The sequence below is a fragment of the Condylura cristata genome, unplaced genomic scaffold, assembly GCF_000260355.1.
Source record: "Condylura cristata isolate star-nosed mole 26May11 unplaced genomic scaffold, ConCri1.0 scaffold00015, whole genome shotgun sequence".
NCBI classification, from domain to species: domain Eukaryota; kingdom Metazoa; phylum Chordata; class Mammalia; order Eulipotyphla; family Talpidae; genus Condylura; species Condylura cristata.
Window position 1 is genome coordinate 44,008,520 of NW_004567116.1, and position 26,973 is coordinate 44,035,492.

Below are 26,973 nucleotides of genomic sequence, written 5' to 3' on the forward strand. Positions count from 1 at the left end.
ACAGGAGAGGTCTGCTGTGCCATGTGGGTCACCTCCAAGATCGGGGATTGAACTCACACTGAAGCGGCTGTGGTTAGCTTGCAAAGCTGCATCCTAACTTATTGCACCACCAGGGAGGGGCCAGGCCCTGCATCTTTTATGTTTCTTATTGGATGGTTTCTTGGCTCATGTTGTGGAGCAAGCTACTACTGTAAAGAGTTATTCCTCTGGCTTTCTATTATAAGAGGTTAGCAATGAAAAGGCAGGGAGACATCCTGTCTCTTTTCCCTTATTATTATTTTTTTTTCCAAAAATAAATTTGCAAAGAAGACAGGAGACGAAAATGTAAGGGCTCATGTTAATTGTGCAGTGGTAGACAGTGGGAATAAAATAATAAATAATATAAACAGAGATCAAACCACATAAAGCCTGCAATTAGTCACTTACAGAAGTCATTTCAATAAAGGGGAGTACATATCACCAATTAACTGGGGGAACTGAGAAAGGGCACTAAACCTAGACTCATGAGGTAGGGCAGAGTTCTAGCTTTTGAAAACTATCTACTTATTCTCAAAGAGTACATATGTACTTTTACTCTAACAGGCACTTATGTAACAATAACACTATAACATAAAATATTATAATTGCATAATGAATTATAGCTAATTCACTTAATCTTTTTATTAATGCTATAATACAGATACTACCATCATCAACCCCTTTCTATGAATAAGGAAATTGAGTCACAGATAGATTGGGTAATTTGACCAAGGGCAGACAAATAGGGACTGGTTGAGCAGGGATTTGAACCTAGAGACCTCAGGGTTCAACCCTATAGGCACCCTCAGTACATTCTTTTCAAGGAAAGATTTTCTCAGCTGTCCTGATGGTGCAGAAGAGCAAGTCCTGCAGTGTCTGGGTCATATTCTGTGGTAATGAGAAAGTGCAAGAGGAGAAAGAATATCCATGCATGGCCTTGCCTTGGACAAAAAAGAAAATACAAAGAAAGTGTAGCCAGAAATATGGGGGGCTACTGCGACCAGAAATGTGGCCTGGGCTGGGGTGTAGAAAGTCCTGCACAAGGTTCCTGCCAGGACATTGTAAAAAGCATTGGTATTTCACTTTTCAGTACCACCCCCCACCACCACCATGATAGGTCTCTGTAAATGCCACTCTATGAAAACAGGAGCATGTAAATAGTCTTTCCGTATACACACAGCAATTTCTGTAGAGAGCAGTTTCTCTTAAAAATCTTCTCTTTCACATGGAGTGATTGACAACAAAGTCCCTTTTCTGACAGGGAAGTCCAAAACGACCCTCACATGGCCAGGCTTTCAAATGAAAGGACAGCTGGTCAAACCAGAGAGAGGTTATCCTTTTTGCAGTTACCACCCATAATCCAAAAATAACTGTATTTCCTAGTAGTCAGAAAACTCCAGGAACAGAATAGAAAGAGGAAAAAAAATGCATCTATTTCTTCAGCTAGAAAACATGAAAAAAGTGCTAAAGGGGATGTTCATGCTCTCAGAGCAAACAATCAGAAGGTCGTCCCCAAGACCTTCAATCTCCAAATGCTACTCATAGCAAACTCTACTTTTCAAATATTTGTCTTTTCCTACCTTATTCTTTGCTTTTATTATCCAGAAAACATAAAGATAGAAAATACATCCATAAGCTATGCAACTTCTGTCGCCTGATAAAGTCTGGATGGATGGGAAAAGCTCTGAAAAATCAGAATTTACATGCTAACTTATGTTATGACCTCCCTTTTTTTTTATAATCATAATATCAAAATATTCTGAGCGACCATCAATTTACAACTGGATTGCCTTAGCCTCATAAGGCGCTGCCTGATCCACACAAGCAGGCACTGCCCCAAGGCGGGAAATTCCTCTTGAAGTCAAAAGTAATTTTACAATTGGCTGATTAATAAAAGCAACTGGCTGTTAAAGCAAAATCAATATTGTAAAACAAGGCAGTACTAGAGCATGTTAAAAAATAACCAGAGTTCTTTTACTGCCCACACAAGAACCCAAATCTCATCACTCTACTATCTTAAGCTTTCAATTGTTCAGTCTATAAATAAGGAACTTTACTTTAGCTTACTATTGTTTAGTCTTTAAGGAACTTTACTTACACTTTCTATTGTTTAGTCTTTAAATGAGAAACTTTACTGTGTCTCTTTTAGTGGTTGATTTACAAGAAAACTTCTCCACCCTAACCCTCGAATTTACTTTACTTCTTTCACCTATAGGATGTCTCAATGAGAATGAAGGTCATTAAACAGTAATTAGGGTTATTTCAGTTATTCATCACTGTGGTAAATATAGCAATGTTAGTCTGAAATTTTATGAATTTATGTACCTGTTTTAACTTCAGTAGATTGATTTTAAGAATAATAAATGTTATAATCTCAGCTGAAGGTCAATATGACCCCAAACTGTTCTTAGAAAAAAGAGATGATTGTGATCTCTCTGCCCAATTAATATGCTAATGTTACCCCACTGCTTGTTTGTAATGTATAAATAAAGTTCTGCTAAGACAAGAGGCAGGAAGACTTGCACCCAACTCTGACTACCATGTCTTCCTCGAGTCCACTCCCCTTTCCCTCTTCTAGGGATCTCCACTCGCTGATGCTACTCCTACCTTAAGTCCCTGCCTATTCAGTCCTCCAAAAGCCTCTGATTGGGGCCAGTCCCTGACACTCATCTATAAAATGTTTACAGTCACATGTAACACTGTGCCTGTGCCATCAGGAGTGTCAAAATAGATTACTCTCTCTTTTTTTTTTTTTAAGATTTATTTATTTATTTATTCATACAGAACTGGGGTACAGGCCAGAGATGCAGAGGGTGAGAGAATTCACCCGGGACAGAGTGGAGAGCAGAACAGGAAGATCGAGGAAATACACTGCTGAGGGGAGCAGTGGGCGGGTCAGGAGAGGTCTGCCCCGCCATGTGGATCTCCTCCCAGGCAGGTGGGGATCAAACATGCGGAAGTGGCTTAAGCTTCTTAGTGCAGTGCTTTAACCCACTGTGCCACCAGGAAGGGCCCAGATTTCTCTTTTTGATTAAACAAAGCAGCTTTTGAATGCTCATCTTCTGTAGTAGTGATGGAGGAAGGAATGTGGGGGAGGCATCACAAGACTGAGTCACACAAAGGGGATGGGTAGAAGGGGCTAGTGAAGCAACTGATACAGCCATAACATCAAGGTCAACCCATGCCCGGGATGCCTCTGGGATGCCTGAATATCTGCAAGAGGTCCCAGAAGATAACAGACTCGTGGGAGCTGTGTTTGAAGCTCAAATCCAAAAGGTGAAAGATAAGGACATGAAGATGAAGGTCATCAGAAGTCTCTTCAGATTAAATTCAAAGTCAACCAACCTAGGCTCACAGGGAGTGAGCCCCTTAGGGAGAGGCTGTCTATATCAGGGCAGTCTCTCCACCAGCACGGGGCAGCCACTCCTCTGCCCATCTGTGACTATGCAGGTGCTTCTTTCCACCCACTTTCTCCCTCTGCAGGGCAGCAAAATCCTGCCTGCCCTTGACCTGTACCATGCCTGGACTCTTCTGCACTGACCTTCCTCAGGGGAGGCCTCTCTCCTGAGACCACCCACCTGCAACCATGCAGGTTTCTTTCCCTGAAACCTGTCCCTTTCAGGGCAGCTCTTTCGGCCAGCTTGTGTCTATGCAAGTGTCTTTTCTCCCCTGTCTCTTTCTAATAAACTTCCTCTTTAAATATAACTGAGTCTCTGTCTTGTAAAGAATCTTGCTGCGTGCCGCTGAAAGGGGAGCTCTGATGAAAACTTTCCCAGAGTGAACCCAAAAAGGAACTCAAAAGCCGACATCAGTAGCTTTGTGATCCTGCATGTGTCATTTAACTTAGCTGAACCTCCACTGTCATCCATAAAATTGAGTATAAAGAAGTAAAAGAATTTATCATTCTCATAACTAGAATTTCCATTAGGAAGGGAACTGTGCCTTATAGAAAATACACCTTGATAAGCTCTAGGCTTAGCTAATTGGCACCACTGTTTCAAGGAAAAAGGACAATTTGCTTTCTAATGAGACAACTAAATCTAAAATAGAGAAACAGGAAAGAAGTGAGAAGAGAAAGGAGGGTGATGAGACTCCTGGTGAGGAGTCACAAAAGAAATTGAATTAAAGATCCTTGAAATTCTGCAGTGATGTAATTGTCTTAAGTGCAAGTTTTCTTGGGTCCTCCCTGGTGGCACAACAGGTAAAAAACACAGCACTATGAAGCTCTCCTCAGTCCCTCTTGCACAAGTTCAATTCCCAGTCAGGGAGCTGACCCACATGGTGCAGCAGACCTCTTCTGTCCCACCTACTTGTTCCCCTCAGCAGTGTATTTTGGTCCATCTGCCTGTTCTGCTCCCTGCTCTGTCTCTGGTGAATCTTCTCACCACCCCTGAACCTCTGGCCTGTACCCCAGTTTTATATAAATAAATAAATCTCAAACATTTTTTTTTTCTTAAAAAAGAACAAATTTTCTCAGTATTACTTTCTACAATAAGTTCATTCTGCTGTGACACACATGCTTCTCTGTTTTACACTACACCTTCAGGACAGTCTGAAAGATGCAGGTATATTTATCAGGAGTGCTGATTTTAGAGAACATAAAGAGCCTGAGTCCCAAGTGGAGATTCACAAGATGACCCAGGACAGAGCATGTGGCCAGACACTTAGGTTTCCACGAAAACAGAACTTTGTGTATTACAAGGGACATTATTTGGACATAAGATGTCACCAGACCAGGTAGATCAAGAAGAGAACTCAATTTAATAATCCATTGTTACCGAGATTTTGAGAGGTAAGGGCCATCCCAATTAAGAGTCAGCTTATTCCAATATGTTTCTATTAACTCTGCAGTTAATACCTTTACCTCTGGTCAGAATCTATAGCCCAGAATTTAGAGCCCCCTCCATTCTCTCCCTCTAGTCTTTGCATCCTGCTCCTTGAGTGAAACTGTTCCAGATTTACTCTAGAGTGCTTACTTCTATTTCATAGTCTAACCCACATCATACCAAAGGGAAGATATAGGCTTGTCTTTTCCAGCTGCAGTATCTTTCAACCTCCAGGATGCACTTTTTCCTTTTAAGTCATATCATCCTATTGAATATTCATCTGTATAGAAGTGATTCATTATCACCTTTCATTTTTATCATCAACTGTCTTATTGTTCATTACTTCCCAGAGACTGGTTTCTCATTTTTGTCCTTGAATCTGCAATTTTTATTTCCTCTGCAGACTACTTTTCACATCTCCTTTTACAGTTTCTGTGTTCCTTCATAACCACCCCTCTGTGTTCCATGATCCAGCTGAGCAACAGTCACTAAATTATTGGGTATTTCTACAGCTTCCCAGCATCGATGATTTTGGCTATATAATCTGCTTGCTCTTTTCAGTGAGTCATATATTGGCTAGGATATATGAGTTTTACCACTCACAAAGCTCAAAATGCCACAGGGCTTACTCAGACTAGCATCTCTGACTGATTTAGAGAACAACTTTGTGTTTATTACCAACTATTATCAGCCTCAAGTTTTTTCTTTCAGTCCTCATTGTCTAGCTGTAGTTCCATGGGCCATGCAATGTTGTTTTCCCATGTATTTCTACTGTCATTTTTCACTGTCAATACCTGGATTTAAAGTTGTTTGCATCCCTCAACTCCTAGTTGATAAATTCTTTGCTTAGTTCCTACCATGCATGAAAACAATTTCAAGCATTCTAGAATTTCTTATGGACTCTTTCCTCAAAATATTCACCCTGGTCAATTAGCATCTCCCTCTGATCCCACTTCTTCTCTGAATAAAAATAGCAGAGAGTTGATTAATCATACTCCTCAATTCAGAAACATTATCAATTATCTGTCGGTTCATGAAAAGTTCATCTTTATCTGATGTACTTATGTATTTCCTCTCCGCAATGCTTTAGTTTCACTTGCTAACAGGCATTCATGTAGCATTTCTACTATAATGCTTGTTTTATAATTATGCATTTGTTCCAATTCTATTGACATAGAGAACAATTGGAACGTAACACAAATTTTATTTAATCCATAATTCCATCCATGAGAAACACTAGGTAGATACAAAAACTGTACCCTACTGACTAGAGCCCTGTAGGAATGCATAAAGTTCACATCCACACCACACTCCTCAAACATCTACAGCTACTTAGTTCTCCTCGTATATTGTGAGCCAGAGACACTGACATCACCATTGAGGCTTTCTGTTTTCAGTGAAGTCTCATTCCACCATCTCACTGTAACTCCCACACCACAACCTGCCCACATCCATTTTCATAAGAAAACTTCTGGCCTATTTTTCAGGTAAAATTTAAAATGTGTACTGTCTACCTATTACTATTAACATGCATGCTTTTAACTCTTTAGCATGCATACAATTGTGCTTCCTTTTTTATTACATTCTCTTTTTCTTTTTAACTGTGACAGACAAAGTTTTAATTGTTGTTCAAAAGCCCCTTTTTCCTCACAAACATGGTGGCTTTTTATTGTAAAGTTTGCAGGGAAAGATTATTTTTAGGAAAGAATATGTTGTATTATGAGAAACAGTGTATTGTTGTCTGGGGCATATGTATATTTAATTTATGAAAATGAAATTGTGTTATAAATATCATCCTTCTTCCTACTGTATTTTGTTGCTGTTTTTATAAGAACCGTACTTTCAGATTCTTCATTGTTGCTATGTGTTGTTTGTAATTATTGCAGATAACTTCTCCACAGTTTACCCATTCATTCTCCAGTGGGTGGGCATTTACCCAAGTTGTGTACAAATTGTGGCTACTAAAAAAAGTAAAATAAACAACCATGTAAAAGTTTCCTTTTGTATTTACATAGCAGGTTTTTTTTTTTTTTTTTGACTATATATCCAGAAGAAAATTGGTATATCAAAGATAAGCAGGTCTTACCTTTTCCTAACCTATTCTCAAGAACACAAATACTGGTCTGTCAGATCCAAAAAAAAAAAAAATAAGTAAGCTGGGCCCTCCCAGGTGGCTCTGCGGGTTGGAGCACAGCACTGTGAAGCTAAGCCAAGCTTTGGCCACTTCAGTGTGAGTCCCATCCCCAACCCGGAGGTGACCCACGTGGCGCAGCAGACCTCTCCTGTCTTGCCCTCTGCTCCCATCAGTAGTGTGCTTTGTGGATCTACCTGTTCTCCTCCCCACTGTCTCTGGTGAATCGTCAGCAGTCCCTTCACCTCTGGTCTGTACCCCATTTCTGTATATATAAATAAGTAAAATCTTTAAAACATTAATAAGCAAGCCTCCCTCTTCAGTATAGATTCTTATATCTATTTACCCCACGTTATTCACTCATTGCTATCTGAATAAAATGTGCTTGGACTCCAGCGCAGGCCTAAATATCTCTGTAGGCTTGTCTCTCATCTTTTCATGCCTGTGAAACTTTCTCTGAACACCTCATCTAAGGTGGAAATAATTCTGTCTTTAATAAAACCTAATACACATTCATTATTTTACTTTTCGTTTGCCTCTGTTTTTTACTAATATTTATTTGTATATCCATTTTACTAAGGGGACTTTGAACTACTGGAGGGTAGAAAATTTGTCTTATTCATTTTTAATTTCCCACATATTCCATGCACTCCTTGTGCTCCTTTGAGTGATTGAATAAATGAGCAAAAAATGAATAAATCAAATGCTATTTTGTATCAAGTGTCCTTAAGTAATCAAAATTTGTAATGCCCGATATCTTAGACACAATTTAAAACTATTAACATAGCCCAACAACAGCAATGAGATAATTTTTAATTAAAAGACTTTCTTAAAACCAACTCACAAAGGAGATTGCCTGATTATTTGTTGTTTTTATTGCTTGAAAAGGATGTTTTATTAATTAGCTTCTCTGACCTTTAGCCCTTTATTATAGTTACCACACAGAATATCAGTAACACTCAGATCTGCTAAGATGAAATATAACTGATGATGAATTCAGCAAATTTTCACATCATTTTCAACTGAGTCCCAGATGACTCAATTCATTCCTTGTTTTTTGCATGGCCCCTTAGAATATTTTTATTATAAATTATCTTAAGGAGCATTATGGTTTCATATTTGTGCAAGAATGTACAAATATGCACTCTAGTAGTATATTTGTATCTATGTAGGTGTAAATGTTGTGTCTTTCCATCCCAGTTTGCCCAAGTCTGTTCTGGTTTATCATTAAAAATCCTTCATTCCAGGAATTGTTTAGTTCCAGGCAAATTGAGATGGTTCTCTGAAGAGTAAAATCTTTTTATTTTTTTGCAGGTTCCTATTCAGGCACTCAAAACTTCTGATTTTAAAACCCTGATCTTCTTCTGTCTTATTTTCAGCAACTCTTCCACTCTACTCTCTGGCAAAACAGAAGGGTAGCCTTCTTGTTATACATGCATTGGTTTCTTTACCTGCTGTGTTGTACGTCTAAAGTCTACCCAGTTGCCCAGGGCTAGTTAATATATTGTTTTTTTTTTCATCTTTCTTTCATAGATTCCCCTTACTCTGAACATAACTTCAATAATAATTTATTTCTGTCTTGGATTAAAGTTTCTTATGCATCAATTTTTTTCTCAAAGAAAGAATTGATATTAAACATATGATTGCAAGCTATAGTTCAGACTCTGCTCATAACATATACATTTCATTTACTTATATGATTAATTAAAAATAATCTTATTTCCTTACAGCCTTTCAATACTGATTATTCCTTCTGTCAGTCAGTTATATTTTCCAATATCTAAACTCTAACAAATCTTTCAGTGATCATAATTGATGACTTTGTCTTACTTGATATGTTTGATATAATAAGGTCATATGATAAAACAATATATGTTTTGAATCACACAGGAGTTTAAATACTAGTTCTCCCTTGCTTTGTCTTGTATATTTCATCTAAAATTATTGAACTTATTTTCTACATCTTTGAGTTGTAAATAAAACACCTTTCCTACAGACATATACAAGTTAATGATAATGAATATCAGGTGTCAGTGAACTTTATCATAAAAGGAAAAATAGAAAACATTTTCTACAGTGTGGGCCATGTCACATGTCAGAATTACTCAATGACCATTGCAATATAAAAAATAATCCAACACCATATATATAGATGAAGGCATTTCAGTGAAATTTTATTTACAAAAGCAGACAGCTGGACAGATTTGACCAGTTGGCTTCAGTTTGCCAACTGTCTATATGCATTAAGCACATAAGTGGAACACAATATTAGCATGACCTTCATCAACTTTCCTTACTGAGCTCTTTGTTCCCGTAGTCTTGATCCAATTAAGCTCAAACTAACCTAATATGAGGCGATCATATTTGATAGGTTTGACTTTTAATTGTTTTTATAACTTCTTCTTGTTTTATAACTTTTATAAATTCTATATCAGTAGAGTGAAGCTATGCCTGGTAAGGGTAGGATGTTAACGATTCAAGTAATTCTTGAGTCCCTTTTCAACTATAATCACTGATGCCATCAGTTTTATAATATCTATCTTACCCAATGCCTAAGCTCATTGTAATTTGGTTATGAAGCATTTTAGAGGCTTCGAGGGGATCTGGAATTGACTCAATGACATAGGGTGAATTCTGCGTACCAGAATCTCTCAAGGACCACCTTCCTCTCAAATACAGTAATTTCTCCAAAATTCACTAAACCAACCACACAGTTTATCTCAGTTTTTTAAAATTAGAATTAAATTCAAACATTTGTAAAATATATTTGTCTTAGATCTACATAAAAAATCAATGACCTTTAAAGAAAAAAAAAAGATATATTAGAATTAACAACATTTAAAGGTCCTCCCAATGAAATCCATCATGAAGGAATAAATTATCCAGCCACAGAGTAAGAATGTTTTTTTGAAATACTTATCTGATGAATGACTATTCTCAGGGCATCTAAAAATTAAAAAACAAAAACAAAAACAAAACAAAACTTGCACATTGATAATAGAAATGTAAGAATACAATAAAATGTGGGCTAATAATTGAAAGATTACTTCACAAAATAAGGTGTAAGTGGTCAATAAGTATATGAAAGAGCAATATTGTGCCTGCCATTATCTCAAAGAGACAAGTTCTAAGACCCCCAGTGGGCTCTAAAAACATGGATCATATCAATCCCTATATATACTATTTTCCTATAAACACATTTATGATATTTTGATTAACAAACTAAACACAATTTAAGAGGTTAACAATCATAAAATATAATTATAAGAATATTCCATAAATTAAAGTTATGTGGAAAAAAGAATGTGTTCTCTCTCCTTCAAAATAATTTATTGAAAATAATATTTCCTAGCTAAGGTTGACCACAGAACCTGAAAGAGTGGAATTAGAAATAGCGCGTAAGGGACCCTCCATGGAGACGCAGCAGGTTAAAAGCAGGTAAATGAAGACTAGTGGTATGTCATTTATCATAATAGTGATGTATCACTATATGCGTGTCAGAGCAATTATAATTAATGACATCAAAAGCTAGAATGTTTGTGGAACAGCTAGAATTCTCTCATAAAATTACCAATAAGAGTACAAACTGGAGGAATCTCCTAGAAAAAAAAAAAAGTTCAAGCAGTTTCTGATAAAACTAAGCTTGCCTATGGACTATCAATTCTACTCCCAGAAATGTAAAAGCATATACTCACAAACAGACTTGTGTAAAATTGTCTATCATAGGTTCGGTTATAGTAAAAGCCTAGAAACTGCCAAAATGTTCATCAAAAAGAGAATGGAAAATTGAAGTATATTCGTCTAAATTTTTTTCAGTAATATAATAAAATATATTATTAAAGACATTAGCTTGGGAAAAATGAAAATATTATGCAAAATAAATAATGCCTTACACAAAAGTGTACATGTATATGATTCAATTTATATGAAATTTTCAAAATCTAAGGTGGGAAAAAATCAGAAGCAAGACTGTTTCTGAGCAGTAGGGATAAGGACTTGACTCAGATTTAAGGTATTAGAAAAGTTCTGGAGTCACAGTAATATTACGTATTTTGGTAGAAGTTTAGGTTAAAGTGGTGTATGTATTGATTAAACCTCAGCAGAGGGTATTTAAGATGTATATTTTATCACAGGTAAATTTTACATTAAAAGAAAAATGTTGTAAATGTTGAATTCTTGTGAATGATATGCAAGTTGACATATTTAGGTAAGTGATGGTAACATCTTCAATTTCTTTAAAATATACCAAACATAGAATGAATGACCAGGTAGATAGAGGGATACAGATAAATCTTTGATAAAAACCTTGAGCAGACTTAAACCTAGAATCTAGGTGGGAGATACATAATCAATCCATGTAAAATTCTTTCACCTTTACTATATTAGATCTTTAAATAAGAAATCACCTTACCACCAAGATTATGATTTAATTGGTTTGGAAGCAGGATCTAGACATAGTTTTATCAAACTTCAATTTATTCTATTGATAATTGGCAGCAGTTAGATTAAAAAGTCAACACACCAACACTTTACAATTCTACCTCAGAGAACCCTGACCATTTCCTCCACATATGCACTCAGAGGTTAAAGAGATTAGAATTATTTTCAAAATTTGACCAACTATTTGCAAACACCCCCAGCATTATACACCTTGGCCACTAGATCAGTATGAAAGTATGAATAAAATGAAGTGGTTAAGCTTTGGTTTCTCCTAAGAAATTAGCAGCATCACTGGACACATTTCCTGTCTTGAATTACAGAAAACTAAACAAGGCTATAAAATTAGATAAGGATATTCTATAGGTGATGCTTATGTGACTCTAAGTTGTTCTTCAAACATAGTGGATTTTCTTATCTGATGACAGTTAATAGTTGATTATCACCGCAGTTTTCATTATTATTATTCCAATTACCATATAGAACAGACATATTTCATTCTGTGTTATAGAAGGCATAACAAAAGATTCTCATTTTTTTTTGTATAAAAACTGATGATTTATCTTTATAAAATGGGAAAGGGGGGCCTTCATGGTGGCTTAGTCATTAAGTCTCAGTGCTATCACCATTATGGCCTGAGTTCAATCACCAACCATGGAGCTAAGCCACGTGACACAGTGGACCTCTCCTGTCTCTCCCTGTGTTCCCCTCAGCAGTGTATTTCAGTTCTGCCTGCTCTGATCCACATTATGTCTCTGGTGAATACTCTTACTAGAGCAAGAGCAACTCTTACTAGAGTTGCAGAGAGAGAAAAGGAAGAAAGAAAGAAAGAATGAAAGGGAAATATAATGAAAGAGAAAGAAAAAGAAAAAGAAAAAGAAAAAAGCTTCAGGACATGATCCATGTGCTCCTTCACTGTATTGGTTTGTCCACCCAAACTTGAAAGTGAGCTCTTTGTGTGTTTGTACCATGGGGTACTTGCCTTTGATTCTTCATTGTTAACATAATCCTAACATGTGGGAGAGTCACAGTGATAAATCAGAGTCTAATGGTAAAGTAATCCAACCAGAAATCCTTGCATTCTTACAACATGATAGCTCATGTGTATCTGCATGCCTTAAACATTCTACGATCTTCAAGTTAATTCAGAGTTAACTTGCATAAAAATTACTCATATTTCTCTTTACAATTAAGAAAACTGAGACTTAGAGAGGTTAAATAGTTTGTCTCTTGTGATGCATCCAGAATATTCTTGTGCTGATCTCTCCAGCCTCAAAGACCACCAATCTACTTTTCAGAGAGCCCATCAGATGCAAGAAGCTGTGATCCTATCCCTATGCATATCACAGTATCAGTGACAATATCTTTCCTTCTCTCTGACTTCATTACCACTGTAGTACGGGACATAACATTTTCAATGGTTGTTTTCCCCTTTTTTTATTTACCTGACAAGCAAAGACCAGACACTCCCCTTTACCCTCTAAATCACCAACTGATTCTGATGTTTGAGTGGAAGGAATCTGTCTTTGTGTTGTTCATCATTTCTCTTCAAAAGAAAGCTGTGTGCAAGACACACTGCTGAGCTATATAAATCACATGCCCAACATTGCTGCCACATTTAGTCTGATGAGGAAGAGAAAAATCAACTGCTGGCAAACAGTCAAAAAAGATGACCATTTTTCTCTGATACGTCAGCTTGCTTGTACTGCGTCTGCCATGCCATCATTTATCTTTGTTACTAGAAACCTGGGTTAAGCAAGAATCAGGGACAAAAAAAAAAAAAAAAACAAAAAAAGGGATAATTCCAGGTGTATTTCTTCAAATGTTTATAAATTTTTTAGGGTCATTTACATATTTTATTGTGATGGTATAGGTTGTCTTATCCAATCTTCTTTTAACAGGAATGGAGGTACCACAGCTTTCCCAGAACTTTGTGAATATCAGCAATCAGTGTTTTCAAATATATTTGCAAACTAGTAGCCTAGTAGGATTTCTTCATACAGGATAATAATAAACTGACGGGAGAGGAAGAGGGTTGCACAGAACTTGTGTGTTTCTCTCTCTTTCTCTCTCTCTTCCACTTTCTAGAATGACAAGGAAATTCTTCTGGAAAGGAATAGAATTTATAGAGCAGAAACTTAGCATTCATAATATTCATTTCTTGTGAATATAAAAAATATCTTAGATGAGGTCCTTACTAAAAAAAAGAAAGATCTATTTATGTATATAAGGTCTGGGGTACAGGCCAGAGGTGCAGAGAGTGAGATGATTCAGCAAAGACAGAGTGGGGAGCAGAACAGAACAGGTAGATGGACTGAAATACATTGCTGAGGGGAGAATTGGGGAGACAGGAGAGGTCTTCTGTGCCATATGGGTCAGCTCCCTGTCTGGAGGATTGAAGTGGTGCTGCAGTGGCTGGTGATAGCTTCACAGTGCTTTGCTTCAACCCATTGTACCACCAGGGAGGGCTCTATAGATTGGGTTCTTTCTGAAGCACACCATAAATCTAGAAATGCATTTTGGAAGTGATCCCCAAGTGAAAGACATGAAACAGGGAAGAGGAGGAAACCAATCATTAAGAAGCAGGTCACATCTCTGGGCTCAATTTTATAGGGGACTTCTTGGAGAAAGAATATGCTTTGGAAGGGTTAATAAGGAAGCTGGTGACTTGTCCACTGAAGTCTAATTACCTTGATTGAAATAAGCCATTTTCCTAGCACCATCATGGCATGTGTCCATAGCCAGAGAATGTCATTGGCCAAGGAAAGGTAGTGCTTGCTGTAACAAATTTTGGCAGATGACAAAGGTCAGTGCTGAAGACATGGGCTTATAACACCTGCCATCCTGTTACAGTCAAATACCACAGAGCAGGGGCAAATGATGGTAAAGGAAAAGGCAGAAAATAAATATAAAAACATTGTTTTATCAAAGGGGCAACTTCTTGTTTATAAGGAAAAGCTAATTGTGAGGCACATCATGTACTTACAAAAAATAGGAAACTGTCCAATTAAAACCAACTGAATTTTGTTATTAACTTTATTACATTTCAAATGAGTAGAATTGTGTTACCATATTATTTTGAGTTCTACCTTAAAATAGTTTCCTTCACATATGTGTGGACAAGAAGAAATTATCAGGGAATTTTTATTTTGAAAATAAATAATACTCCAAAATTTGAGTTAATACTTATCATAACTAACATTCTAAAGTCTTCCCTTTTCTCCTCATATTGCCAACTCTGTTTTTTTAATCAATGATCCTCAGATGAAGACACTGAAGAGTTTCTAAGCATGTGCTTTACACAAAGATATTGGTCACACACATACACACAAAAAATCAGGATTTAAAAGTATCTTTATAACCAGAGTTTCAAACTGAAACACATCAGTTATAACTTTTTAGGGAAAATCCCAACATCCTGTGCTTAGGCTATAGAACAACAGTCATTGGTAAAATATAATCAGCAGCTATTTTCACCTAAGTGGCCACAGGAATGTCCCTGGGTTCAGCTTTTTCTTCTCTCTATAGAAACATTACTTATATTGGCTACTTGTAAGGATTAGATTTGATGCTTACGGCTGACATTTGATAGAAAATTTTAAAAGACTGATTAGTTTGTGAGTACGTATGTACATATGTATGCATGTATGTATGCATGCATGCATGTATGTATGTATATGACTCACTACTACATGAATGGTATTGAACTGGAGACTGAAATTATATTGCCTTCTCAAAGCCTAGATTTGAGGAAAAAGTTGACAAGGACATGTGATATGCTTGGGATGATATTAAGATGTCAAAGAAAATCACAGAACATCATCTAACTTGAAGTTGAAGAAGGAACTTGCCAGAGTGCTGTGACATTGAGCAGACAGCTTAGGGTGTGTAGTTGTTGGCCAGTTTACTGAACAGAGCATGGCAGGGCATGGTTTCAGGGAGACAATGTTGCTGCAGGCAGAAGCCAAAGTCAGAGGGGGCTCATTATATTGGCAGAATCATGGGGCACAAACTAGAGTTGGGGCAGGCCGAGAAGGCAGCTAGCTAGGAAACATGGTTAGGTCTTTCAGGAGTTGCTACATCATATTATGGCATGTCAATACCATAAAAATCCAAAGAGGGCCAATTTAATCAGTGGAACTGAAAAGTTAATTGATCAGTTTGAAAGAATAAGAGAAGGGCTGGAATATCAATCATAAATCGGTTATATTGATGCATTTCAGAGGCACTGGTGATTTTTTTTAAGATTTATTTATTTATGCATACAAGAGCTGGGGTGTAGACCACAGGTGCAAGGGGTGAGAGGTTTTAGCAGAGATGGAGTAGAGAGTGGAAAAGACAGATTGAATGAAACACACTGCTGAGGGGAGCAGTGGGCAAGACAGAGAGATCTGCTGCACCATGTGAGTCACCTCCCTGGCCAGGAATAGAACTTGTTCTGTGGTGACTGCACATAGCATCATAGTGCTGGGATTTAACCCCTTGTACCACCAGGGAAGCCCTGGATTTGGTAAATTTGGGAGTAGTGGAGGTCTAGAAAACATATTGAAGGTGTCTAGAGATATTTTAGGGGTTATACTTAATGGGTATTTATGGTATCTTTAAAGGGGAAAGCAGAGAAATCAGAATCAAGGATGATGTCAAGATTTCTGCCTTGTGCAGCTGAATGGATAATTCTCATAACCATTAGTAGAAGCTATATAAAATAAATAAAAAATCCACAAAAATCCTAGACTTAAACCATGAACATCCACTGCATAGCTAGGATGCTAATTAGCTCCTACTTAGCCAAATTCCAGCTTCTCCATGCCCCCTGTCAGAGTAGATCTGAAGTTCTCCCTAAAATAAGCACAATTCTCTACTGTTGGAGACCCCTAAGGAGTGAGGTGCTAAGTCAGGGAGAATGGCGGGGTTGTGACTGAAAGACTGGTCAATATGGGCTGGAAGACTGGCTTGTGTACACATCATGTCCTTTTCCTTATCAGCAAAGCTAAACCCGAGAAACAGGCAAGATTAGAAAAGGAGTAGAATATACCTGATAACACAGGGCTGTGGTGGTAAATCTGTGTCCTGACAAGGCTAAATACTGAGAGAATGATTCATTTTCTAGTACCTAACAAGGAGGGGAGGGGTCAGTTTGTATCAATGAAAATGAACTGACACTGGATGCTTGAGCTCAGAATGAGAAGCCTTGAGTCCCCTGGGCCCTGCTTCTCTTAAACTCTAGTTTGCATCTGTCAGTTCTCCATTTCCAAGTTCTCTTAGATTCTATTCCTCAACCTGTTCATCAGAACCAGTCTCTGGCATCCTGCTACCTTCACATCTGTCCAATGCAACTGCAGGTTGCTTCCTACTTTGCTATGGCAAGTTATGGCTAATGGAGTGAGGACTATCTCAGCTAGTTCTAACTTAGGTGGCTTCCTTGCACCTATGTGTATAAAGGGTTTGGATAAGGCACTCCCACATGACTGCCTTGAGGCTACGGTGCACACCCTGAGGTGGTGGGGGCGGGGCACCTAGGTAACTGTTGACTGATGTGTGGTCAGGGTCCCAGACTGTCTGAGAGTAGCTCGAAATTACACCAAGCACCTGAATAGGAAAACTCCCTGTAAGCACAGCCAATATATCCTCCCCTGTTCCCCATAAAATTGATTACCCTTTGATCCCTTTGAGTAGTACCCCATGAGATAAATATCCTTTGTTTTCCCCAGACCCCATTTCTCCTACCACTGTCACATAATCAATCATGCTTGTACACGACTATTAAATAAATAGCTAGAGACATCTTCACTCAGGAGCAGAGTTTTGCCTCCCACAACTCGTACCTCGACATTTTCTCCGGGGACAGCTGGCATGTATTCAACCACCAGATGTGAAGAAACCCTTACCAAAATGTCCAGGGTCCTTAACTATGGGGAACAATCGGATCGCAAGTCTAGAGGGATGTTTTGGGGGCTACATATAAAATGTGGGCCCATAGAAATAAGTGCAATGAATAGTAGGGAGAAGAGGTATAAAGGAGGATGCTGCAAAGTTGTGAGGCAAATTCTAAAATAAACACCCCCATGTTCGCATTTCTGCCACCTGCCCTTGTGATTCCTAAGGATGTGCCAATTTCTAGAAAGCACTGAGAGGGAGGCAGACTCAATGATTTTTAAATAAAATAAACCAAATCCCTCAAATGTTGAAGGGATATGCAAATCTGTACTCACGCTCATCCTGCTCCCTTTCCCTTTACTCTGTAGAAGAAAGCAATTCCACTTTAAGTCCTCTGTAATATATTTCCTAAGACAATTCCAAAGAAGCTTAATCTATTTTACACATGGAAGGGCAACAGAGAAGAGTTATCATGGCATGAGGGATGAGGGTGCCTCCAGGAGCATTCGACCCAGCCATCACTGTACACCAGCGCACCTCTGATACCTGAAATTAATCCCACAGCGAGTAGAAAAGCTTAGTCATGCAGCCTGCACTTGGTGCCGAAAGCAAAACCAACGAGTTCAACACATGTGCAGGGACTGCCTTTGAGGCTTAAGGAGTTTTGTTTTTTTCTCTGTCATGAAAAGCCATAATCATCTCACCTCATTTATAACATTAAAAGACCTTTTAAGTTTTTCTTATTTCTAGGATAAAATTAGATAATAATTATGCTTATTTTGGCAGTGGGACATATTAATCTAGGAGATGAGTTATGAAGTCAGAAAACCTGATTTTAAACCTTAGTTCTCTCCCTTTTTTTTTTTAAGATTTATTTATTTGTGCATATAGAACTGGGGAACAGGCCAAAGGTGCAGGGGATGAGAGGCTTCACCGGAGACAGAGTGGGGAGCAGAATAGGGAGACTGATGGAATCCACTGGTAAGGGGAGCAGTGGGTGGGTCAAGAGAGGTCTGCTATGACATGTGGATCACTTCCTTGGCCAGGGATTGAACTTGTGTTGCAGTGGCTGTGGTTAACTTTTTAGTGTTGCGCTTTAACCTGTTGTGCCACAAGGGAGGGCCTGAAACCTTATTTCTTACCTAAGATAACAGACTAGCCATAAAACATATCAAACTTTCAAATTCTCATATACATAACGGTTTATTGACATTATGAGATACGACATTATAAGATAAAATGTGATACATATTTAATGTAATTCTGATAAATAACTCCTCATATTTTATTATTATATAGTCTGTGTATATAAGGCTATGCATATATGAACATATGTATATATTCAAAATATCCTTTTTAAATACCTTAATGATGATATTACAGTATTAAGCTTCTTCACATTTACAAGTATTATGTCTAAATATGTTCATGTGCTTTGAAGAGTAGCTACACAGCATATATAGCCCATAAAGTATGGTTACCTGAAATATTACTGTATGTCTGACAATGCATTTGAAAAGCATGAGGCTATTAACTGTTAAGGATGCTGTCTGGGCAGCTGGGATCACTTATTTGCAAAATAACACCACTGTACACCACCTTACAGTAGTACAGATACTTCCCATTTCTGCCTCAGGGAAACTGAACCTATTACTGTCCTCTATCTGTATATTGAGAATCACTATCAAATACTTAAAACTGTGATTAGTGTATCCGCAGACCCTAATGCTATACTATCTACTATCTACTTTATATAGCAGTTGCATTTGTTTTTGCCTTTCCCCCATTCTAACATTCTTTTTTTTTTTTTTTAAGATTTATTTATTTGTGCATACAGAGCTGGGGTACAGGCCAGAGGCTCAGGGGCGGTGAGAGGCTTCACCAGAGACAGAGTGGGGAGCAGAACAGGCAGATCGACGAGGTACACTGCTGAGGGGAGCAACAGGCGGGTCAGGAGAGGTCTGCCATACCATGTGGTCACCTCTGGGGCAGGTGGGAATTGAACTCATGCGGAAGTGGCTTTAGCTTCTCAGTGCTGTGCTTTAACCTGCTGCACCACCACGGAGGGACCCCTTCTAACATTCTTACAGCCTGAAAAAAGTTTCTTCAACTCCTCTTCCCACCACTACTTCCAGTGTCATCTCCAAAACGGAGACCTTTCTTTTTTTTTTTTTTTAAGATTTATTTATTTATACATAATGAGGTACAGGCCAGAGATGCAGAGGGTGAGAGGATTCACCAGAGATAGAGTGGGAAGCAGAACAGGGAGATAGACGAAGTACACAGCTGAGGGGAGCAGCGGGCGGCCAGGAGAGGTCTGCCACACCATGTGGTCTCCTCCGGGGCAGGCGGGGATTGAACTCATGTGGAAGTGGCCTTAAGCTTCTTAGTGCAGTGCTTTAACCCGCTGCGCCACCAGGGAGGGCCACGGAGACCTTTCTTTATTCATTTGGTGTTATAATTGTTCCTGCTTGTCCCCTCTACAGTGATAGGAAACATTATAATATGTTCATTATTCTCTTCCCCCTATTGCACTCTGAGTTCCTTAAGATTAGGGGTTCTTATTCTGTGTCTTTGTAGTACAAATGCTTAGTACAATGAATGTCCATTTTACTCATTTACTCAGCTAGTCTATTTGGCAAAAGCTTGTTGAACATCTGCAAGGGGGCAGTCACCATTTTAGAGTTTTGGGCTTCACTGATGAATAAGGAAGACCTGAATCCTGCATCCTTCCCACCTGGCCGGGAAGGCACACACCAAACTCTTAGTGGTAGGGATGATGAGTGGTAGTGAAAGAGCTATAAAGTGGAGAGAAGGAAGGGCTGATATTGCTAAGTGATGACAAGGAGGAGTGCTCCAGGCATGAGGGATGGCACTCAAGAGAAAGTCTAATGCAGGATCAGCATGATAAAGCAAAGAACTAAACTCCAGTAGGAAAGGAATTTGGTAAATCAGAGGATCGGTCTTGCAGAATAGACCAGAGGATGTGATATATGTGCAAGGGTCTTATAGGTTTACTTTTAGCACATTTTCCTGTAAAGTTGTATAGTTATGAGTAACGAGAAGGCTGCAAATGGTTTTCAACAAAGGCATATCATTCTCAGATATATAGTTTGAAAAGATGCCCAAGCCAGTCTTCAATGAAGAGGGTCTGTTCAGAGACTAGTTAGAAATCCGTTACTTAATCCAGGGGAGATGTATTGATGACTCAGATCAGGGCTGTGTCACAGGGAATACAGAGGCAAAAGATAATGAAATTGATAATGAAGAGTCAAAAAGGACACATTTTTGTGTTGAACTGATACAGAGCAAAAACAAGAGGTGTCCATAGCTTCTGCCATGTTAAGGTGAAAAGCCTGCATCCCTGTTCTAGGGGTTGGGATTATACAACTGTGTACCTGAAAGCAAGGTAAACAAAACTCCAGTGTGCCCAAAGATTTTTTTTTTTAAGATTTATTTATTTGTGCATACAGAGCTGGGGTACAGGCCAGAGGCTCAAAGGCGGTGAGAGGCTTCACCAGAGACAGAGTGGGGAGCAGAACAGGCAGATCTACAAAGTACACTGCTAAGGGGAGCAGTGGGTGGGTCAGGAGAGGTCTGCCCGCCCGGAGCAGGTGGGAATCGAACTCATGCAGAAGTAGCTTTAGCTTCTCAGTGCTGCGCTTTAATCCGCTGCACCACCAGGGTGGGCCAATGCCCAAAGATATTTAATCATCAAGAGGTTCAAAAGAAATAGAAGGAGAAGAGGAACATAGGAGAGGAGAACATTAAAACAGAGATGCTCAATCATATTCAAAAGTCAGCCTTTCCCCCATGCACAAAAATTCAGTCAAATAGACAGGGCCCAAAATGGCCTGGCCAATGTTCAAGAGCAGAGCAGCCAGGAAAATTAATTCAAAGGAACTTTCTGTCAGGAAACAAAGGCAAGAGATTCTGCTTGGTCCAAAGGGCTGGAAGATACATAAAGAACCAAAACATAAAATGTCCCACCCAAGTTGAATCCAATATGAGTTCAAGATTGCAGTCACTACAGTGTCACAAGAGAACAGGATCATGTACCTGCCAAGCTCTGAAGCTGCAAAAAGACCTATCTGTGGGCACCTGGGAAAGCACCAGGCACAGGGTCTGAATAGAAGAGGAGACCCTTACAGAACCAGAAGTTCTTGCGGGAGTGGGAGACCCTAACAAATAGGTCCCACCCCAATGGGGTCTGTCTTTGAAAGCCCATCCTGAGGCTCCATTCTGTCCCTTGGTTCCAGCTGCCCCAGTTCAAGTCAGGATGGAGCAGTGAGACTTATCTCTCTTACATATTTATAGGGGGGATGAAGGATTGGAAGGATAAGTAGGTGCCAAGGATGAAACACAGCGTGTAATTTGAGAAATTCCACACCCTGATGCCAAAATTAATCCTTAAGTTCAGTTCTGATCTTGGAAGGCCCATGATTGCAACTCTCCAGTGGCTCCCCCTCATCCTACTTTGGTTCTGGTGATTAAGTCCACTTCCTTAAACAGAGAAGGCAGGTTTAATCAGCTCCATATTTTGACAGTTTATTCTCTGATGCCAAATACCATGCAGTTCTCAAATCATGCTACAAGCTGTGTGTTTTGCGTCATTCTTTGAATACATTGACATGTTTTATACATAATTCTTGAAAATTCTACAAATCATTCAAATCAGCTATCGTCATAAAGTCCACTATTGGCTTATTTCTTTCTCTCTAATTTATCTTAAATACATTTATTTTTATACTTATCACACTCCATTGCAATATTTCAGTTGTTGCTGCTGTTGTCCATATGTTATCTTTTTAATATATATATTATTTATTTATGCATACAAGAACTGAGTTCTAGACCAGAGGTGGGGTGGGCGGGGGAGGGGAGTGAGAATATTCACCAGAGACAGAGTGGGAAATAAAACAGGCAGATCTACAGAAATACACTGCTGAGGGGAACAGCAACCAAACACATGCTGCAACATGTGTGTTTACTCCCTGGCTGTGGGTCAAACTCATGTTACAGTGGCTGGGGATAGCTGGATAGCACTGAGACTTTAAGTCCTGTACAACCAGGGGGGTCCTGTTTGTATGTTCTTAACATAAATGCTTTGGTATTTTGACCTCAGAACACATGCAAGTTTATTTTATTCCCATTAGGACAAGATAAACTTAGCACTTCATCGGGTTGGAGATCTCTAAGTGCTACTTCCACAAGTGTAAAATTTTCACTACAACTCAAGTCAAATGCATATAAGCACATAATTTATTGGGGTGATCCACATTACAAAAATATCAGTATATAGTTCAATCGGCATTAAAAAGGGGGAAAGTAATGAACCTCTTGGCAATGTTTGAGAGTCTGGTGACTCTGAATGGGAAGGGCCCATCCCAAATAGTTCCTGTCAGCCCTCAGTCTACTTTGAGGGGAACATACTGTTCAGAGTGATGGTTCCAGGCAGCTATGACCAAAATCTGGTGCAGGCTGTAAGATCATGGATGTGATGCCCATACACAGCTTCAAGTTGCTTAAATTCAGTGTCTACATTTTATACCATATTACAGAGTTGTATTATGAGAACCACTTGTTAATCTTCACTTAAGTGAAGCCCCTGCTATTGACTTTTTTAATCTTCTCTTTCCTTTGGCATGTCTGTTTAACAGTATCTTCATAAACAAGTGGTTACTTTTTAACTCAATCACCTCCATCTTTTCCTCAGGGTCATTATGATGCCATATATATACATATGATCAGCATATGTATACATAGGCCACACAGAGCATTGTGATAGGACAACAACCTAAGTCTTCCCCTTCATCCTGCATGAGTTGCATACGTAACATACCTGACTCAGGTCAAAATAACATATATGTTATTTTCCTTTGAGTGGAGAAAGGGAAACAATAACAGTTGCTTGTAAGAAGAGAGGGAGAGGAAGAAGAGAGAGAAATGGAGGGAGGGAAAGTGAGAGAGATTTTCCTGTAAAATTCTGTAGTAATCAACCTTAAAAAATAGAAGGAACAAACGTAAAATAAAATTAAAATGTATGAGGTTCTGGTGGCTTTGCCAAATCTCATCACTCACATTATCTCATTTTATCTCTAGAATGATCCTGAGGTTAGTTTTAGCAGTTCCATACACGACTCAATCTCTTCCTCTCGGAAGCTCTAGGGATAAATTCAGGAACCCTCATAACGGCACTCACAGGAAGCTGAAAGACATTTCTCATTGTTCTCCCCAGTGCAGGCCCCAGATGACTTCTTGTTTTATATTCTACATTATAGGAAATGACATCATTAGGCTGGCACTCGATTTATGCTGGATGAAGGGGAAACCTTGTCAGAGAAATTAGGTTGCTGTTCTGTCACAATAAACGTCTCATCTTTCATTACTGGGACATGGTTTTCTTCCCAAGGCATCAGGGAATCACATACAATAATAAGTTACAAATGGACAAGAAGAAGTCTTGGGATCCTTTCCACACAAAAGATAAGCATTTTTTTGGAGCCAGTTTTCAAGGTCCCTTGCTTATATGGAGATGAATTCCAAACTTCCCTGGAACATGATTTATCCATAATGGATAGCATCTTGGTTTGAATTTTGGTCTAAGGGAAGTTTTACATTATTAAAGAAAGTACATGATCTTGAATCTGCCTTATTTTATTTGCACTTCTGGAAGTGACCTAAACTCAGACAATGATCTGTTCATCTGTATACTGATAACGATACCAATTACACAGCAAGATGGAGAAGCTTGAGTTGTTATATAAAATCTCCAATATAGTGCCAGGTACCTAATAAATTATTTTTAGGATTATTTGGGATCTAAATTTAAAAAGACAGACTCTTAAGAAACAAACATTAGATAACTACGAAATGTAAGACAAACAGATAATTTCCCTAAACTTTGAATGTCCAATGCTAAACTGAGGCATTAGATTTTAACAGGGTTTTCTGAATTTGTGGAGAAAGACCAAATACAGCAGAAGCCATACAAATACTAAATGCCTTCTTATACTATGTACATTCTAGCTCAGTTTATCCCACATTCTAATAAAAAGTGTTTGTCCTTTTTTGTTCCCTTAAGTAAGCTTTTATGAAAAATTAGTAGCTAGAGAATATGGGCAACAAAATAATTTAGATATAAATGCTATATAGCCACACACTCTTTATTTGAAGAAAATAAATGTGCCAAGGATAATTATGTGGCATTTATACACCTTTCATTTCAAAATACATGAAAATTCTATATGGAAACATTAAAAGAACATTCTCCAGCTAAAGAACAAAAGAAAAGTCAGAACAAAAGGATGATGGCCTTCAGGCTTAGTGATAAGAACAGTTAAGGGTGACCTTAATGTCAGCTTGTTGGCCTAGTTTATTCTTTGAAGTTTTTTGCCTTTGTAGTAGGTTACAAACTGAATTATGTCTATGCTGATGGCTTTCAAATTTATAATTTCAACCAAAAATCTTTCCTTGTGCCCCAAACTCATTCCTTTGTTCTTTAAAACCCCACTTGCATATTTTGTAGCAATGCTGAAGGTTTAACTTAGCACTATACCCATAAAGCCTCCTTCATCTCTTTTAAATTGAATATCACCTCCACACCACTCTGTCACTGATTTTCATTTTCAGCTCCCTAACCAATCGCATCCCATCACTCCTCCTATTCAGCTTATTCTGAAACAGAGCTGCTGTGAGGGTTTGGTATAGCCATCCAAGGTCAGTGCCCAACAGAGACCAGGTCACTTCTGTGGATTTTCACTTGCAAACACAATTGCAAGAACACTCATGCTCAGGGGACAACAAAGGGCTTTACTTAATAAACATGGAAAACACTGAGTCTCTAAGGCTACAACTAGCCAGCTAGCCAGTTATCTCACCCCTGATAGTGTCCACCTCATCCAGAAATCCCAAACAAAAGGTTGCTGGTTCAGGAGGTTGCCATCTGGCCATTGCATGTGACCATTGGTCCAACTTCCCTCAGTGGGAAGTGCTCACAGGTGGTCCCACTAAGATGACACATGGCAGCAGCCCACAGTGACAGTCTGAGGTCAGGATGGTAGCACTGGATGCTGGACAGACAGCAGAAGAGGCAGCAGCACCAGGAGGCAGTGCCCGGTGGTCAGGCACAACTCTTCGTGAGTTGTTAGTCCACACCACCAATGGCTCTTGAGATACTATGCCCAAAGCCATTAGTCCTTCTCTCAGGCAGTGTAACCGCAGGACCAGAGGCAGGTACAGCTACTTGGTTGCTGGAAAGCAACTCTGTTTCTCTCTTCAGAGGAAGGGTGCTTCTTCCTTCTTCCTTCAGAGGTCAGGAACAGAGTCAGGGGAGTCTGAGAATCTGGGCATCCCAAACTGGCTTCTGCCCGGTCTTATATCCTCATTTATTGGTCCCTCACCTTGGTGGAACCTACCTGATTGGATCATTTTCAATTCTAAGTGACTGACTGGACCATTTTAACCTGACTGGTGACTGGGCGAGGGGCTTCCCACAGCCAGCAATTTCTGGCAGGGGTAGAAAAACCATTATATTTTTCCAAAGCTTCTGCTGCTTAGGAAGCAGAATGAAAAATACAAAGCTTGCTCTGAAGTCCACAGTGCCAGACTCCATATTCAATTCCTCTTCCTGAATGTTCTTATTTGGATCTACTTCCCTCAAGTACCATGGCCTGTGGTTGTCTCACCCACCTCCTCATTTGAACCAGTGATCATTCTAGAAAGAAAGTATAATCTGTTTATAGTATCCTCTTATTTAAATCCCTTCCATGAATGGGGTGGGAAACCAATGAATGAGGATATAAGATATGTGCCCTTGATGGATAAAGGATACATTGATGGATGGATGGATGGATGGATGGATGGATGGATGGATGGATGGATGGATGGATGGAAACAAACTTAATAGCATGGAACCATAGTCTTATCTTGCCACTGACAAATCTTTCAACCTCAGTCTCTTTCATTCCACCATAATTTATTTCTTTGAACTGACTTCTATGTGTTAACTCTCATATTATAGTCTGTTTTTCCTTCTGCCCAGAATACTCCTTGCAAACCCCAAACCACTATCCCTCACTAATATTTACATTTTATCTCAGAGAGGACTTTCTGAGGTATATTTTCTCTGGTAAGGAAATGGAATAGAAATTTGCACAATGACTGCAGATCCACTTCCCCATCCAGAGATATTTCTGAGAAACAGCTATGCACCGTTCAGAACAAAGGGACTCAAAGCCTAATTAATTTATCTCATACCAGGCCCAACTACTGTAAAACTTCTCCTATCTTATATAACTTATAAGAGATTAGAGATCTGATTTTTGATAAACAAAACTGTTCAAATTATACCCCAACCTATAAATTTCTGCTCCTTTTGCTAATTAAAAGTGATCAAGACCAATTCAGTAACTATCTGAGCCCCATCCCTCCTACTATCATCTACAGTAAGTTTCAATTCTAACTCACCTAAGCTGACTCCACATAGTTTCTTAATTTTGTAAAAGTCTAGAATATTGGGGCCACTCCATATCCCTGGACCCTATTATAGGCACCAAAACCCAAATGGACCATTGTCCTTCTTGTGTTGTTGCATAGAAATCTTGTATTTCTCCAAACACGGAATTCATGAAAAAAGTTGTTTAGATTTAATTGTGTGTGTCTACTAGAGTGCAAACTCCTTGA